We start from the raw sequence: 15,856 nt of genomic DNA, 5'->3' as shown, positions 1-15,856 counted from the left end.
GCACTCAAATGAACGATTTCTACCATGCGGCAGGAGGATAGTATCCATTCTTTCCAGGCACCAGTGAGAAAGCACTGAGTAGCTCAAAATAGTGTGTACTGTCTCCACAACTGACCACCTCACAGGCAGCTCTTCTTTTGCTTTTTGCTTTTCTCCCCAGCAGTACCTTTCTGCCATAACATACACATATACACACATACATGCACACACATTCATATGCAGAGACATTCAGATACACAGACATGCAGCTCTCATTACTGCCTTTTTGCCAGTTAGCACCCTTGGAGGAATATTAATTAACATGAAAAAGTATTAAGTACTTTTGCAGTGTGAGTTATCATTCTTGGTCACATATGTGATTGCATATGGTGAATGTTCAAGTTCAAAACGGTTATGTGCAGAGATAGGAGAAGCTTCCGGGGAAACTTTATTTAGCTCATCAAATTTTTTTTTCCAATCATCTACACAAAGGAATGTTTTTGAGAAAAACAACAAAATGACTTGAAAAGGGTACTTTACTATCACATTGTTTTCCTTGTAAGAATCTAAAAAAAAAAAGATTTTTTGCCTACGGTTTTGAGGTAAACGTCATATGAAAGAGCCTAGCAACAACAATGTATTTCTCATCCCACACACAGCAACCATTTTAAATGTCAAGAGCATTTCATAAAATTACTCCTTTTTTTCAGGATAGAATGGTGTTTCAAAAATTTGAAAATAGCAGGTGAAATCCAGTAACACATGATTGAAAATAAGAACTCCTCAAAAAATCCTTTGCAAGGTGGGATGTCAAGTCACTCACAGTTCTGAACAAAACAGAAGTCACACCCTGCCTAATGACCCTGGACACAATTCTATCAAAGCCAATCCTGAAGCTAAGTCCTCACCTGAAAGAAGCTTCTAGATCCAGGAGCGATGATACACAAAGGGCGAGTACAGAGTTACTAGCACAGACTCCGGGGACGGCTGCCAGGGGTTGAATTTCTGTCTCCTCGCCTACCTGTTGCCTATGCTTGAAAACCTTGTCTTCTCTGAGCCTCAGTTTCCTCACCTTGGAAATTAGAATAGTACGATTATGTGTCAAGCTCTACTCTCATTTCATAAAGTGCTTAAACAGTGAAATGATCAGGATATGCACACCATGACATGCAGTATGCATTAGTTATAATTACTGTTGCCATTGTTATTGATGTAGATATATTTAACGATGGTGATCTAAATCTAGATACACTGAGAACACATCATTTTATAAGTGCTTTTCTATGATACCATTTAATGAGACACAGTTGTAGAAAGGACAGCTTCAAATGAGAGATTCCAAGATCTAGTCCACTGCCTGTCATGGGTAGGTAGCCTTGACCTGGGGCTGCCTCTGGAAATACATTGCCTGGGTGCAAACATCGTCTCTACTTCTCACTAGCTTTACGGTGTTTCATCTTAAAAACGGGGATTCTAATACAATGTTTACCTATTTTTTCTTTGTTTTGAGAATAGTTCTCACTCTGTCATCCAGACTGGAAGACAGTGACACCATCATGGCTCAAGCCATCCTCCAGCCTCAGACTCCTGAGTAGCTGGGACCACAGGCACCCCCCACCACTTTTATTAATTATTATGTTATTATTATTACTACAGACAGTGATTTACTGCGTTACTCAAACTGGTCTCAAACTCCTGAACTCAAGATATCGTCTCCTCTGGCCTCAGCTTCTCAAAGTGCTGGGATTACACGTGTGAGCCACCATGCCTGGCTCTTAAAATTCTATTTGTATCATCCAATAACATAAAGTATATGATAAGGTGCTTAGAAGTAGGCCTTATACATGTTTGCTCAAACACTAGTCCAGGTATTGCTGACAAGGTATTTGTGGATGCGACTGACATTTACAATGAATAAAGCGGGTGACCCTCCCTTAGGTTGTGGGCTTCATTCAATCTGAGGGGAAATTTAAGAGCAAATACTGAGATTTTCCCAAAGAAGAGACTCTTTCTCAAGGCTGCAACATAAAACTCCTGCCTGATTGTTCATCCTGCCGTATTGATTTTGACTTACCAGCCCCTCGAAATGCATGAGCTAATTCCTTAAAATAAAGCTCTCCAGATAGTTTGAAAGATTGATAGATGACAAAGAGATCTCTCTCTTTTTATTTCTCTATAGTTTCTCTGGAGAATGCTGACTAATACATAGCTTTATACCTTCTACGGTTAGAGAAGTTGTAAATCCTCAAGGCCTATACTGCCCAATTCCTACCATGAAAAATAATTTTTATTTACATAGATACTTCAACAATGCGCATGACTCTCCTATAGTTGAATGTGGGCATTTTAGTCTGTTTGGGCTGCTATGACAAAATGCCATATATTCGGGGGTTGTTTAAGAACAGACATTTATTTCTGATTGATCTGGAGGCTGGGAAGTCCAAGCTCAAGGTGATAGATCAGGTGTTGGTGAGGACCCACTTTCTACCCCACAGATGCCGTATTTTTGCTACATCCTCACGTGACAGCAAAAACCAGTGCTCCCCAGGCTTTTCTTTAACCTCCCTAGCCTAAGTGAGCATGTTTTAGCCTCCTAAGTAGCTGGAACCACAGACGCACACCACCACACCCGGCTAATTTTTGTATTGTTTATGGAGATGAAGTCTCACAATGTTGCCCAGGCTGGTCTCCAATTTCTGGGCTCAAGCAATTCACCCTCCTCAGCCTCCCAAGGTGCTAAGGTGTGAGCCCCCATGCCTGGTCTGGCCTGTCTTTTCTACGGACACTGATCCCATTTGTGAGCACTTCACCCTTACGACCTAACCACCTCCAAAATGCCCTCTGGATATACAGATCTTCTAAATACATAAACATTGCACCATCCCTTTCTCAAAGACAGCAGAAACTCGTTAACAGAATCACTTCTTGAGATCAGTGAATGTAGTTGGACTCCAGAATACAAATTTCCTGAACAACTGAAATCATATCACCTGCCGTATAAGAAAATCAGCACCAACATCTAAATTAGCTTAAAACCTGTCACTATCAGCCTTAGCTAACTTCTCCTTAAAACCACTCTATGGTTATCATTGGTTCGTGTATTTATTCAAATATTTAATAAAATGAAAAGTTGTTTGGAGTGCAAAGTATACTGTGTACATTGTTACAGAATACAGTGTTTCTCCAAAATAACAAACCGTGTTCCTTAAGAGGGCTCATGGCAACAAGAGAGAGTCATCAGTACCTGAGGAGAAGCACAGTGCGATGCCTGTGAGGCCCGTGGAAGATGCAACATTACTCAGCCCAAGGGTTGATTGGGGTATCTCAGGTGGAAAGAACATGGGGATGAGAAAGTGGAGAACCTCCATGGCTTCCTGCCATATGATCCAGTACAGCAAAGGACTCCCATATTGGAAGATAAGAACAGGGAGGCTGTCACAGATACACGAGACTATAGGGTTAACAGCACCCATTTGAGGAAAAAGTGTCAAATCCTGGAAAAGAAATGAGGCAAAGAACAGGGTTGAGGGGACGAAAATGAGCTTGGTCTTCCTGACACGTGAATTACTCAGCATCTAATTTACTCATTCGATCCCTGCTCACTGTCAAGTTAGAATTGGAAACACTTACTTCTAGATTTCCAAACTTCCTCCCTGTCTCCAATAACGATGAAGTTCCACAAGGCAAACCACTGATTGATGAGAAATGGTGTGAATATTTTTTCTTGTTCTGTATAAACTTCTCACTTTAAGCTCTACCCTGAATAATCATACTCCTGGTTTGTGATCGGCGCTGGTTAACTCAGGGGGTGCAGCTTGTATGAAGGCACCTGTAGGTTCAAGACCCTTTAAAGGTCTTGCTTGAATTCCAAAAAGAGACAATATTTTATGTCAGAGGCTTTACTTTTAATGCCACCTAGCCTCTGTAGAAAGGCACATTTTTAGTTAGGAAGCAGGGAGGAACTGGGCCATTAACACAAAACTGTGCCTGACTAAGCGTGGCCCATGGCCACTCCTGATGGAATGACCCTAAGGCCCCCGGTCAGTTAATGTCAGCATCTGTGCTGTGTGTAGATGTTTGTGCATTCAGACATGGAAACCCAGATACAACTACGTGGTGCCTGGACAATAACATGTTCAATGAATGTCATGCTGCTTGTTTTCTAGATGGCTTCCAGTGGCCTGGTGAAGCATGAATTTTACAAACACAACGTGCATTGGTTGTGTTGCACATATGAGCACATGGGCACGCTTCATTTCACTGCTCTGGCATCTGTGACACAGTCCTTCAAAGACAAAGTATGGATGAGGCTGTTTCTTCTTTCTAGGATCCAATTACTCTGAGGAACTTGGTGACTGGATCCACAATAGGCAAAGCTGGGCCCAGAGGGAGATGCTCTCTGGCTGAAAGGCAGGCTCTCAGTGACTAGAGATGGAACGAAGATGGAGTTGAGATTTATTTCCAATTATAAACTCTATTAAAAACATATGGGAATGGGATTGCCTAATTTCCATAATAAATAATAACAATACAGAAATTCTGTAGGGTACTATGTTCAAATTGAGCAAACCCTCAGGATTTGGCATGTTTTCTTCTCAGAATGACTGACTGACCTGTTTACTAAATCTGCAATTATAAACCGAATTTTGTCCACACATTGCATCCCACATCTGTTTCACTGTCCCAGAGGGCTACTGAGGTTGCGGCCAGGTACAGGAGACCGAAGCATTTCACCGGACTCTTCTGTCCTCACCTTCATTACTGCTCTATCGATACCTCTGTTTGGAGCAGTGTTCTCTCAAAAGGGATGACTTTCAATCTTTACCCAGGAGGCAGAAACCTCCAGTGCCTGATAAAACATAACAATCATGGCAACGAAATGCTTCATTTCTCCTTGACATTTTTCTCTGCCATCAAGATCAAAATTTATCCCAGTTACCGCAGCAACTGACATTGTTGCTTACTTCTGGCTAAGTCAATTTTGCCCTTCTTCAATTACTAGATATTTCATTTCAGACTGTTTTTCTATCTTAACCTCCTGTTTCAAATCTAGTTGTTTTTGCAAACCAAACTGTGATGGGATCTCTGCTTTCCTTTTTCTTATATTCTAAGGATAATTAATACTCAGATCATAACATTATTTTTAACAATAAACTCAGCTATGAAGTACATATGAGGCATACCAATTGAACCATTCAGTTGACTTACATCAAATTATTCTTACAGACCTTTTTTTTTTCTTTAAGCATGCCAACTTTTAAAATAGTATACTCAAGTATTTGCCACGGACACAGAGTGGATTAAGAGTACAGCCTTTACATTGGGCTAGAGTTATTGTGATCACACAGTTCTGATAAATTTTTAATCAGTAGAATAAATGAAGTAATTATAAAACTTTTTGTTCCTTGGTAAAGACTTGAAGAGTAAAAACGGGCATTTTTAAAGCTTAAGACAAAATGATCCCATCACTGAACAAATAGTTTATCATTTAATGATATTGCATTTCTTAATCTCTTTAAATATCAGTTTTCTCAACTGTAAAATATCTCTATTCCCACCAAATAGTGTTGTTCTGAGTTGAAATGAGAAAATTTATTCCAAGAATTTGCTTCAATAAAGCCCCATTATATTCTAATATATGCACTTTCATGTGTAATTTTGGTGTACAATTAGAGAGTTAGTTACCATGGTTTTTATTCCAAAGAACGGTAGTGGAGGATTACAAGAATATTGGTACTAATGCAAGAGTTTAGATGAGAAATGCATATAATAGTTCTTGCACATTTCTAATATTAAGTTAGAATAGTTGCAATATTCCATAGTTGAATAAATGCAAGAGTTCAATGCAATAGTTGAATACAGTTAGTTACATGTGTACCTTGTATGTGATCTATTCCAGGGCCCTCTTAAGGAAGCATACAAAAATATCTTATGTTTGCAAATTATGCAAAAACAGATACCTGTGTGGACAAATCACGACCTCATCAGAGCCATGCAAGCAAGATACCTTGATGTTTACACCTGGTTAGGTTCACGGCAAAGCTACCTCGTGATATTGTACTTTGTATCTTCAAAGTTCTTTGGCTTTTTCTAGTTTACTCTATTTTCACAATTAATTTCTGGATTTGTTAAGACCTCTGACATACTCATAAGGGAAACACAGCAATTAAATAAAAGTTTAAATTAGGTCCATAAATTTGGCTGTCATAAAATATGCTCATGGGTGAGTCAGAAATAGAAGCAACAATTCCATAGTTCTGGGTCTAGAAGTATTTTTTTAAGCTGAGAATTTTTCCACGTAATTCATAACCAAATATTAAATTCTCCTGAAACCCAAATGAATCATATTGATATTAGTTTAATGTTGCAATTACTCTTGTATTGCCTTAATATTAAGCTTTCTATTGTTTTTTGAAAGAAGAAATTACGGAAGGTTTAAAAGAGAACCTTCTGCTAGAACTGAAAACAGAGGCATGACGAGTAAAGTTAAAGTAAGGGTAAACATATCTGAGCATAGGTCTGGCCATACAGTCAATGATCAGAAAATGCTTTGAGATTCTATGAAAAGCAAGGTGTGGGTTCAATTGCTGTAGAGCCTCGAATCTACCGGGAACTATTGCTTGGGTGGTAGAGACATGAATTCTGAGTCTGGACGAAAGAGCTCATCTCTGAGGCAGAAATATATTCCAAATACAAATATTATCAGCTATGAAAATAAATGCTTGAGCCAGGCTTTATCTCCTTTAAAGGAGATCTGCAAGTATACCCCAGGCAATAATCCGTAGGAAATAATTTAGTTATGGTCTTGGCCAGAGACAAAAGTAGAAAGTTGATAACTACTTCAAACCCTTTCAATTCTTACCATTTTGTGATTTAAATTCACAAGCTATGCTGGCAGATTCATCAGCTGGTCAAATAATGAATCTATTTTTTATCTTGTCATGCCCTGTGCTAATCTCGGTCCAGGCTCTCTTTCATGTAAATGAGAGGCTGGTGTTTGAATCAGCTGTACAAAGCTACCACGAAATGAGATACTGGAGCTGAGTGACAAAGAGTTTAAATTTATAAGACTTCAATTTCAGTCCTACATTTCTAAAGAATACAGAATCTTTCATAAATAACTTTCGGTTGTTTATTTCATCATGTTAAGAACAGGTGGGAAATTGCTCAATGATTACCTGCCCACATAGGAAACATTCATCAGATGATTCAATATGTTATGCTTGGATGGAAAAACAGTTTCCAGGTTTGAGCAAGAGAGAAGAAAATGAAAGATGATGGTATACGAAGTAGAGTAAAGCTGAGTGCAGTGGCTCACACCAATAATCCCAATGCTTTGGGAGAATGAGGTGGGAGAACCGCTTGAGGCCAGGAGTTTAAGACCAGCCTGGGCGACAAAGCAAGACCTCATCTCTACAAAAACTTAAAAAATTATTCTGGCATGGTGGCATGCACCAGTAGTCCTGGCTACTCAGTGGGCTGAGGAAAGAGGATCACTTGAGTACAAAAGTTGGAGGGTGAAGTGAGCTGTGATAGCAACACTGCACTCCAGCCTGGGCAACAGAGTGAGACCTTGTCCTAAAAAAAAAAAAAAACAACAACAACAACAACAACAAAAAAAAAAAAAACAGAGAGAGAGAGAGAGAGGAGGAGGAGGAGGAGAGAGAGAGAGAGAGAGAGAGAGAGAGAGAGAGAGAGAGGAACCAGGAGATAATTAACATGATGAATACAAATAAAACTCAAATTTGCTCACCAGGGTATCTCAGAATCTTTACAGCAAATATGACCTGAGCTGCCAGATGGACAAGACATGATGAGAAACAGCATACCCCATGTGATTTGTACGACCCCAGAGGAGAAAAGTACACTAGTTACACATGGGAAACAAAGACTTGAGTCTAGGTAAGGGCAGCTATTTCTCAAGGGGAAATGAGAAATACTAAGAAGTTACTGGTGTGACATCTCTTTCGCTTCTTACTAACATCTTTATGGCTTCTCTGTGATGGTCAGAAAATAAATTTTCAGTTTGTTCTGCATGGTAATATTTTGTTTAAAATGTACCTCTTAGTAAACTCGAGCCTACCCTCTCTAGGTTAATATAATTCACTACCAAGCTCCACTTGGGTCATTGGCAGAGGAGCAGCAGCCAAGGAAGAGTAATGTGAAGAAATCAGCAGGGCGGGTTTTGTCCCTGAATTGCCCTTGGACAATGACTTTGATTCATCTGACATACAATCAAGTGTAACCGGGACACTGGGGACTTGACCATGAGAAGTCCATAATCCCCAGACAGACCCATAATTCCCTCAAGGAATTTGCTAATGGTCAAGCAAACTCATGTCAAGAGAGTTATTTTCTACATTTTTAAATAGGGCATAGCAGCTCCTAAAACCTCATCCCAGCCAATGTGAGGGTTTGGATGGAGATGCCTTGCAAACACAGATGACCAGTCTCAAGGAAAAAATGACAAATCTTGCACGCTTCATTGAGAATAAAAGGGGAGAACGAATAGCAAACTCTTCCAGGCAAAGGTGTCATTAGGTTTTTGGATCAGAAAAAGGGGTAGGAAGAAGATGGAACATGTTAAATAAGAACCCTGAAAGAGGAGAGATTAACAATTTCTAAGATTAATTTCTCTAATACTTAGGCTACCAGAATCAGTCCTGAAACCTAGGGTATCTTACTCAACATAATTCTGGTGGCTTCTAGATAGTTGATTATGCTGCTTACCCAGTTCTAGAATCTCAATTATTTGGTTGCTAATTATACTGTACTATATTTGATATCAAGTATTAAGGAATATTATCTACAATTTAAAGGAACACTCAAGTGGAGAGATTTCTAGGCCTGGGAGGATGTAGTCTATCCTCTGAGGCTTTATTTCAAGCTGATAGATTTAAAAACTATCACAATCATCCTGTTTTTCAGAAAATTACGTATTCAACTTTAAAATCTATACTCTAAAGCAACATAAAAGGTGTAACTCAGGAAAGAATAGTGAGAGAATACAGATAGCTCATTTCCAATACATCGTTGCCTAGGTAACAAGGCCTAGCTAAGCATTGTGAATTGGTAGGCGTTGATCATCTATATTCGGGGATTCAAATCTGCAATGAAGGCAAGTTTCCATGGTACTAGCAATTACATAACTGTTTTCCAGCATTTTTTAGAAGGAAGTTGTATGTCATATGGTTATATTTCAGGCTCAAATATATTAAGCAATCAATCATATCACTAGGTAAAAGTCTTTCACATTCAATTCTGAGATTCATATTCACTATTGTAGGAAATAATTTAGTACTGAAGGCCTTGAACTCAAAATGTAGAGCAAAATGTTTGAAGGTAAGTTTAGCTCATTGTGGTTAAGATGCAGTCTCCTCGGCGATCAAAGGACAGACTACTCTGCATGTCATGAATGTGACCCTTTCTAGGAAGGAAACCCAGGGAAACAATATTTTTCCTACAGTGTGATTGTGAGAAGAAATACTAATGTTCTGTGGTGGTTTATCCAGTAAAACTTTATAATTTATGGAAAAATCTTTAGGATATTGTCATGTATTCTAAAGTAGCTTTCAGCAAAGCGATGCAGTCAAGATAAATGGAAACCTAAGATTAGTCAATATGGTTTTTCAACCAATTAGAATTAGGCAGTTAGGGTGGATTAATAATGGTCAATAATATTCGGGAGATTTCAGTGCCCACTAATTTGTTGACTTGACTTAATGAGCATCCTGCAGAATAACAGAAGGAAGCTTCACCCAGCAGCCACAGCTGATGTTAGTCTTCCACACCCCTAACTTTCTGATTATTCATTATCTGTACTTGGTATTAGTACTATGCTTTGTCCAATGGATTGACACATATTCCCATGTCTCAGGAGACAGAATTGGCCTTATTTCCACCATGCAGCCATTTTAATAATTGGTCTCAAGTTACAAATTCTTGATACGAATTTGGAGCATCCTGAAGATTCTGCAAGTTCAAGTAGCACAAGCCATCTCCATGTTTCCATGGTAACTCCACAATCTATAACAAGCCAAGAAGCCAAACTAAGACTGTCTACCAAGCCACATTCTTACTTCCCTTCTGGAAACTTGGTGGCAACGCTGTGTGTGTGTGTGTGTGTGTGTGTGTGTGTGTGTGTGTCTACAGGGATATTTAAACCACAAGCCAAGATTCAAAGGTGTGCAATACATGTACAATATAGGTATTATACACACAGAAAAATATGTGTATACATTCTACAACTATCACATATGTCTAATATATTATAAATGTGTGAAAATAGGTAATCACTTTCTGAAGTGTTGAAAACTATTCTGGCTATCCCAACAGCAGACAAATAAACTGGCAGAAAAAGCACAGGACTCAATCAGCCAGGGTAGGTTTCATTCCAAACCCTGATATTTTCCTGATGTATGATATTTGCCCAGTAAGTGATCCTCTCAGATGGACACTTCCCCATAAGGTTATTGGGAAAAAAAGACGGTAAAGTGATTCACATGGAGACCTTCTTTATTTTCATCACATGTGATGCTAAACATGAACTGGCTGCCCAGCAATGGAACCCGTGATTCCCGTGAGGTTAGCACAGGAAGCACATTCCCCAGTAGACAGGCTTGCAGAAGACAAGTTGGTGGGGTGGGGGGGAAACAAGCTCAAAGGACTTGGAAAGGTGATTCTTTCCTGCCAAAACATTGCAAAGAAAAAGCAGGAAGTGAGTCACTCTAGATACACCAAAGGCCACCCATGTGACATATCAGGAGAAACAAAGGATTTATCTTATTTTATAGAAGTCCAAGATACGCTGCACATTGATCTGTAGGTTTCAGACTCTGACAGGTAGATGTCAGGTAGAGAATTCCAAGCTGTAGGGTGGATTGCAGTGCCCCTCACTTGTGCCTCCTCCAACCCTCATATTTAACATTTCAACCTTTTAAGTTGCCTTCAACCTCACATGGTATCTCAGTGATCAAGGGATATAGGGTATTTTATAACTCTCCAAAACATAAAAACAGATGCCACATGAAATAGGCAATATATGTGGTAAAATAAAAGGAGTGGTCCAGCTTGCTTTGTTTGAGCATAAAAAGCACATATGATAGTCAAATACAAAGACATAGAGAGGAGGATAGAGGTTGCCAAGGATTAGGGGGAAGGCAATATAGATGTTGGCCAAAGGGTACAAAATTTGAGTAACAAAATGGATACATTATGGAGATCTAATGCAGAACAATGTGACTGTACTTAATATTCTCTTGCTAAGAGAGGTGACCTTAAGTGTTCTAACCACAAAAAAATTAATAAAAATGGTCACTACGTGTGGTGATGAATATGTTATTTAACTTGATCATGGTGATGTACATGCATACATGATTCACAATGCTATCAAACATCAAATTGTACAACTTCTATACATTCAATGTTATTTGTTAATTATCTATCAATAGAGCCAGAATAAAGTATATTTTTATCGAATAGCAACTAACCCAAAAAGTAGACTATGTGCACTAGAGCATGTGGTCATCTCCTAGGAGATTTCAGAGACAGACTTTACGTCCAGTGATCTGATCTTTGCAGCTTTTTCTTTTAACCAACAGAGTTTCGACTAGGTCATAAGTAAATCTCATCTTGGTGTGTGCACTGGGGCTCATCTTTCTCATCCTACACATTCCATATTAGAAATATGCAGAAGAGCTCTGTTGAGACACTACCAATTCAATTTGTTTTTCACCTACATCTCCCGTAGCATATGACCCTGGTTAACTCAATAACTAATTCTGAAGCCTTATTTAGTTTTAAATCCTGCCAACAGAAGTATGTTAAAAATTAAAATAAGTATTTTCAAATACACCGTAAATTCTAGTAAAGCCATTGCCAATAATACCACAAGCACTGGGGTTGTGAAATTGTGAATGTATACAAATAGGTGTGTATATGTGTGTGTGCGCACACACGTACTCTGGCTTAGCATGGTACATCAGCATCTCGAGTAAAAGGCCTATTAAAAAACACACTGATCATTAGCAACTGAGAAATATCTTGTTAATCTGCTTTTTCATGTATTTTCAGATTTCTCTGTAACCGTCTCCATGGAGACTTCCCTCTGTTTTTCCAAAGGTGCCTCCAACACAATCATCTTCACACGTGTTCATTCAATTGTTCATTCTGTCATGTGTGTAGTTTAACAAAACATTTTAGATGTGGCCTTCAAATCAACTTTGCATCTTTCAGGTTTGGTACATTATTTTTAATACTCCCATACGCTCAAGCTGAGAGAGTACTTACTATCTTCTCTTGAGCAAAGGCAGAAATATTTTAAAACTGAACTGCTCAAAGATGCATTCTTTTACAAATTTCTACCTCTGTCTCTCAATGTATTTTTTCATTTTCATAAAAATGATTGTCAGAAGTATATGTACATAAATATGTAAGAATATAAATATATGTAAGTATATATATGAAAATGACTTACTGAGTTATGAGTTACACTACAGCTATGCTCAAAGGAAGATTTGTTTAAAAACATTCAAGAATCAAATTAATAAACACAAAGATATTAAAAATGTTTCATAAAAATAAAAGCACATATCCTTGAGCAAAAGAATAGTTGTCATTCACATTTCACAGTTGTAGAAAAAACATGTTTACCAGCAAGAAATATACATTAGCATATGATATATAGCAGCTGATCTTTAAAAAGGATCTTTGACAACCTTTAAAAATATTTACCTAGCAATAAGGACAATTTAAATACCTCACAGACAAGAACAGGCACTATGGAACAGGTTGTGGTCAATTGGTCTCTGTTCAAATGTGCACAGATAAAGGAATTTGTGGACTGAAGGAAACAAAATGGCTAGCCAATGTTTCATACTTTCTAAGGCAGCGTTGTACCGTAACATCAAGCTCAGAATTCTGTGATTAAGTCAGCCTGTGGTTGGGGCTTAGAAAGAAGAGAAATGATGGGGCAGTCAAGGGGAGCTAAACTGGTCAGTAATTTGGCATTCGAGAAGCAGAAAATAGTGGAACCCGATTTCTACTTACATGCAAGACCTGCATTGATGACCAGTGCTAACATATATTTGCAGCTATTGCTGTTTGGAGGTGAAATGGACATGAAAATTAGATTGGAACTTAAGCTTTCTATGTCCATTAAGGATGTTTGAACACCCTAAAAGGTAACATATAAATCATTTTCTTGCTTTGTTTCCAATGTTATTTTTGACATATAATTATATATATTTATGCAATAGAGCATTTTCATACATGAATACAATGCATAGTGATCAAATCAGGATTAAAGAAGAGAAAAACAGATAATTGGGATTAACTCAAACTATAAAGCTTTTATATAGCAAAGGAAACAGCGATAAAGTGAAGAGACAACCTGCAGAATGTGGGAAATATATGCAAATTACTCATCTGACAAAGGACTAGTATCCAAAATATGTAAGGAAGTCACAGAAAACAAAAAAAGTGCCAAAATGATTATTAAAACGATTCAAATGACTGGAATAGAACTTTCTCCAAAGAAGATCTCAAATGGCCACATACATTTTTAAAAAGTCTCAACATCATGAATTATCAAGAAAATGCAAATCAAAACTACAATGGGATATCATCTCATCCCAGTTAAAATAATTCTTCCACAAAACCAGTCTGTGCCTTCACTGGGAGGTCATTCCTGGCAGTGACCTACATTGGTGTGTTCTGAGGTTATACTCATTGACAAGCAGACAGGTGATGAGTCCGTGTTTTCAGTCAAGAGGTAAGAAGGGAGGAGCTTTTCTTCCTCAGTGTTTTCAAAATATGCACTTCATACTGACTAGATATCATTTGGAATTTCGGTAGTTCACATTAGTATAAAATAATGGAATATTACATTCTTATTATCATATCCAGATTATTCATGGTCCACGGGCTGGAATGTGCAAATACCAAAGTACAACTAGGAATCTTCAGCAGTAGAAAGGACTTTGAGGTTTTTCTAATCCAAACTCTCCATACTGGTCAACTATGGTTAACAATCAAATATGGCCTGCTAATTTATCTGGACAGCTCATTTGCTAAGAATGATTTTTATATTTTGAAATGACTAAATATAAATCCAAAGAATAATATTTCATGGCACATGAAAAATACACATAATTTAAATTTCAGTGCCCATAAATCCAGTTTTACTAGAATTCAGCCACACTCGTTTATTTACATACCATCTGTGGCTGCTGACCTGCCCCCACAGCTGAGGTGAGCAGTTATAGCAGGGAGTTTGACCCACATAGTATCTGGCCCTTTAAAGCATGGCTTGCTGACCCTTGATATAATCCATCCCTGCTCTAATAGCCTCATGACATTATTATCTAAACTGAATTAAAATCCAGTTATAGAGAACTTGCGGTCTTTCAGCTGGAGTGTGCTTTTCGTTGTTGCTGATTGATTTTGTTTCCATCTTTAGCAGGAATCAAATTAAAAAGAAGAAAAAGTGATACATGAAATCTTCATTGCAATTTTGAATTTTTTTTCTAATTTGCCTCAAAAGAGTGCTAGTCAGAAATGTCATATTCTTTATAATTATATTTTAGATATAAAAATAAATTAACAGAATTCTTATCAAAATTCAAAGGAGACGAGTCCATGGTAAGCTCTGGACACAATGTCCTGCTGTAGAAATCCATGGGGATCAGGATCGAGACCGAGGGCCTGAGGCCTTCTCCACATCTCTCAACAACATGTCACACTGGCTGGATCATGGAATCTGGCTGGACCTCAGTTTTTTCCTCAAATACTAATTTGAAAGTGAGTTTAGTTAGGTAATATCCAACTCTCTTATAATGGAGCGTGCTTGTGGCTAAGGACAAGGGTTCCAGGATACTTAATTAAGTTTCCCCCACCCCCTCCCCCCCAATTATCTAGACCAGAGACATCTGTGACCATTTTTCACCTATTCTTTAATCTCTCAGAAGTTACTTTTTCTCCAAGGCAGGAAAGATGAATGATTTTAGAATTTGGTGTGACAATCAGGATGTGTGTTCAAGTTTTAGCCTTACTCCTAGCTAACTTACTAATCTTGAGTTAGCAATAGTTGGAAATTACATCATGCTTAAAATGGAACAGACATTCATGATTTGGGGTAATCTCACCCTGGCCTTCTCTAAACAGAAGCAGCAGCGGCTTTAAAATTCTTTAGTCTCTAGCATAGGACAAAACTACATAATATAATCGATACTCTCTGCGCCTTGATTTTTTGGGACATCTAAGACTTTAATATTTAAAATATGTAACATTACTTCAATATTTCTAGCCAAACAGACACAATAGCATATACCACATCTATGAAGCAGGAAAATGCAAGACTAAAGGAGACTAAATTATAATTTACCAATGAAATTATAGGATAGGGTTGCCTCAACAGAAATACTTCCCTGTTGCCTATTATTAAAGTTCACCACAAAGAATGTAGATATTGGCCATCTGCTCTCAGTCTTCTAGTGCAAAAGCAATGAAAGTTGGAGTGTAATTTCACATCAGTATGGAATTGCAATGTCTCCTATTACTATAAAAGTTCCTTGTATCTCCTGTAGCACGTAACTCAATTCTAAGTGCCTAGCAGGTGTCTATTGCCAAGTTTTATTGGATAGAGTTTTAGTAACTCTAAATAAAATCTATAATCACTTCAAAAGATATATCTTCCCTTGTTCAAATAAACAAGCAAAAAAACAGATCAGAGGTAATTTCCAATGTTAATACACAAGAAAAAAACAAAAAGTAAAATAAACAAGGATAAAATAGGAGCACAAAAATAAAATGGAGGCACAAAAGAATTTATACATGGGAAGTACTACAATGGCAAACATGAGTCACTTATTTTACTATA

At 37.9% G+C, this 15,856-nt stretch overlaps 1 protein-coding gene across 1 annotated transcript in view; it reads right to left on the bottom strand.

The window, feature by feature from the left end:
• Window positions 1-15,856, bottom strand: part of CSMD1 (CUB and Sushi multiple domains 1) — a 2,043,790-nt gene that overhangs the window by 1,377,465 nt on the left and 650,469 nt on the right.

The sequence above is a fragment of the Macaca thibetana genome, chromosome 8 (assembly GCF_024542745.1).
Source record: "Macaca thibetana thibetana isolate TM-01 chromosome 8, ASM2454274v1, whole genome shotgun sequence".
Classification (NCBI taxonomy): domain Eukaryota; kingdom Metazoa; phylum Chordata; class Mammalia; order Primates; family Cercopithecidae; genus Macaca; species Macaca thibetana.
Note: the sequence above shows the minus strand (reverse complement) of the source record. Positions and strands in the feature narration are given on the sequence as shown.